Source organism: Bidens hawaiensis, unplaced genomic scaffold (assembly GCF_021521415.1).
Source record: "Bidens hawaiensis isolate Kalapana, Puna unplaced genomic scaffold, B.hawaiensis_p1.1 tig00045459_1, whole genome shotgun sequence".
Lineage (NCBI taxonomy): Eukaryota > Viridiplantae > Streptophyta > Magnoliopsida > Asterales > Asteraceae > Bidens > Bidens hawaiensis.
The window spans coordinates 125,945-129,211 of record NW_027498092.1 but is presented as its reverse complement, the minus strand read 5'-3'; the positions used below and the strand labels follow the sequence as shown (position 1 = coordinate 129,211).

Below are 3,267 nucleotides of genomic sequence, written 5' to 3'. Positions count from 1 at the left end.
CTTTCATCATCACCAACCTTTATACAACAATAAGGTAGAAATGTTATATTATAAGTTTATAACTTAACTCGCTAATATCTGCATATGCAGTTAAATAGTGTAAACTTACTTTCAAGTGTTCATGAGCTTCTTTGACAGTTCTTCCATCTTTTTTCTTTTTCCAATTATGTCCATCCCTTCGGAAATTTCTGAGCATTTTTTCGGTCAAATAAGACGATTGTGCCACCTATTTAATGCAAAATGACACATGCTGGGAATATAATTTCAACATTTAACAAAAATTTGATGATGAACTTTAAACATGTACAATATAAGTTTACAAAGCAAGCCGAGCGGCTTGGTCGTTTAGCTTAACTAGCTGAAATGTTGGACTTGGGCTCGGCTCTGCAAAAGCTCAAGCCAGCTCGTTAGTCATCGAGGCAGCTAGCTTGTTTATTTTGAATTGTTTTAACTTTAATATTTTGTATCTATTACAAATATATATGAAAGATAAAAATAAATTTTGTAACACGGATATCTTATAAACTAAAGAACGTAAAATTCATATATAAATTTGAGTTAAAACTTTGAATTACCATTTATATATCTATTAAAATTTAGGCTTTACCTCTAAGTGAACCAAACTAGAATTCAAATATTAATAGAATTTTCAATATCTTTTTGTTCTTTTCATTAAAATTTGCCATACGGCATTAAGTTAAAAATATATACATATAAATACACATGTGCGTGTGTGTGTGTATTTGGGCTTTAATTTAAAAGAGCCAACAAGGCAAGGTAACGAGCGAGTCATGAGCCGACCTATGCTTGGGGGGCTGGCTCATTTCCAAACAAGCCCATTTCAAGCAAGCCACGAGGTTTTTGAACAACCCTAGTCCATGCCACAGGACATTGAAGTTTGAGCCCAATTTAACTGAGGAAAATAGCCTTAAAAATTGGAAAACAGAGGTTGGAATAAGATTTACTTTTTGGCAAATTGACAGGCTTCACATAAACGTTGAAATGCTTGTAGTTACACAGAATTGCATGTATCTCATTCGGTCTGAGCCATCTCGTCTTAGCTTCCTCAAACATGGTGGGCACATCTAAATCTTTTCATAGCCAAAAAAAGAAATATTCTTAGAAGAGTTTAAAGTTAAAAGTATGATGAAAATCAAGAAAAAAACAAAAAAAGTTATATCACCAAAGAAATGCATATGTATGTGCTTCACTAGTTAACTTTAACTATGACTTAACATTTAAAAATTTTGAAATAGTAGAATGTGTGAATTTGTTTTATTTTATGCCAATTTATTTTAAAGGAAGGGAGATTGAGATGGTTTGGGCATGTGAAGAGGAGACCGACAACAGGGCCACTTAGAGTAGTGGAAGCCTTCATTGTGGAAGGAAAGAGGAGTATAGGCAGGCCTAAATTGACTTGGGATGAGAGAATTAGACATGACTTGACAGAGTTGCACATCTCTGAGGACATGGTCGAGGATAGAGATTCGTGGAGACGTAGGATTAAGGTTAGCGACTTCTAGGGGAAGGTACCTAGTTAGCTTAGCTTTCTATTTAGGGTCTAGTTGGCTAGCCTTACTCCTTGTTGTTTATGAATATATTTTGTTTGATGCTGCTTTTGATACTTATGCCCTATTCTTAATAGGTTACAGATTCCTTGCTTTTTTGGTAGTTTGCTATCTATGTATTGTTAAGTGTCTTTGCTTATAGGATGTATGTTTACTCTGATTACCTGTATGTAGCTTTATGAGCTAGGGGTCTCTCTGGAAGCAGCCTCTCTATTCTCACGGATAGAGGAAAGACTTGCCTACATCCCACCCTCCCCTGACCCTACCGATAGCGTGCTATGCGGTGGGATATACAGGGCTTGATTGATTGATTGATTATGCCCATTTATTTAATTGTAGTTTGACTTATGTCAGATTTATGGGATAAAGTTACAATTGTTATTAACTATATATCTGTATGCTCAACTTATGGTTAAGCATATCCCAAGAGCTAAAATGACTATGCATTTTTAGTTTCTTGATTAATTTCCGCTTCAGTACCGGGGATGGATGATATGATATTCCAGAAAATCTTGCATGTGAAATCGTACGACCTTTGGCATTTAAAAGTAGATCATAATCTTTCTTTTTTTTAAAAAAAAGAATAAGAATTACAAGAGGACACTTAATTTTTGGTTAAAAAGAAAAGAAAATTGCAATAAACCTTATGCTTCCTTTATAAAACTAGAATCATAGAGCTTTAAAAAGATCATATCAACATCCAACTTTAGAAAAAGTTGTAAAAACCACTCAAACTTTGCCAGCATGGTATCCTTTTCGTTGGTCCAGATTACTCTACAATCTACATTATCGATATGGGTCAAGATTAACCAAAATAATCAAATACGGGTCAGTCAAGATTACACTTTTTTTAACAGCGTTTGGAATTGTCCCCGTTACCCAAGTAAGCCTTGTTGAGACGTGATGTCAACCATCAAGAAGGAAACCATCACTGTGGGAAAACCCATTGAGTCAGGTTTCAGATATCCCAAACCTTAACCATGCTATTGGACCAAAAGGTCAACGGCGGGTCAAGATTACTCAAAATAACCAATATGGGTCAAGATTATCCTAAACAACCAACCTGAGTCATAATTACCAAAATAACCAACATGGGTCATGATTACCCTTCCTAATAATCAATCAATATGAGTGAATATTACCAAAACAACCAATATCATAATATAAAAACTAGTCAAGATTACCTTATAAACAACCAAGATTGGCTTAAATAAAATAATAAGGGTCAAGACGGGTTGGTGTAAAAATGAAATCATCAAAATTCTCAAGAAACAAAAAAAAAGCATATTATTATATATATTCTAAAAGTTAAACTGACCTTGCATAGTTCTAAAGCCATGAATCTCTGAACCCACAAGCTGTGAAGGTACAGCAAGCTCCATAACCTCAAACAAACAAACAGTACCAAATTCAGTGAAGAAGATATTATTGATCCTGGTATTATCAAGAGGTGAGCTAGCCAGCATTAATTAATTTGAAGAGAAAATAAATACAAGGACCAATAATAATAATAATAAAGCAGAGTGTGGGGCCAGTAAGGCGTCAACTCTGCTGGCTTTTCTAGTTTTGTTTAGACTTGCTTTTGGTGTGAACTCAATTTTGTGTTTTTTATGTGTGAAAAATGTTATATTCGTGGTACTTTGAATCTGTATTCAAAGGTTGCTATCTGTGTTTTAAGTTACAGAAGTTGGCTTACCCA

At 34.4% G+C, this 3,267-nt stretch overlaps 1 long non-coding RNA gene across 1 annotated transcript; it reads right to left on the bottom strand.

The window, feature by feature from the left end:
• Positions 1-197: 197 nt before the first annotated feature.
• LOC143595668 (uncharacterized) lies at positions 198-3,023 on the bottom strand. Its single transcript, XR_013146562.1, has 3 exons — positions 2,887-3,023; positions 966-1,091; positions 198-226 (listed from the first exon to the last, which is right to left on the bottom strand). It is a non-coding gene; the product is annotated as an uncharacterized LOC143595668 (long non-coding RNA).
• Positions 3,024-3,267: the final 244 nt, after the last annotated feature.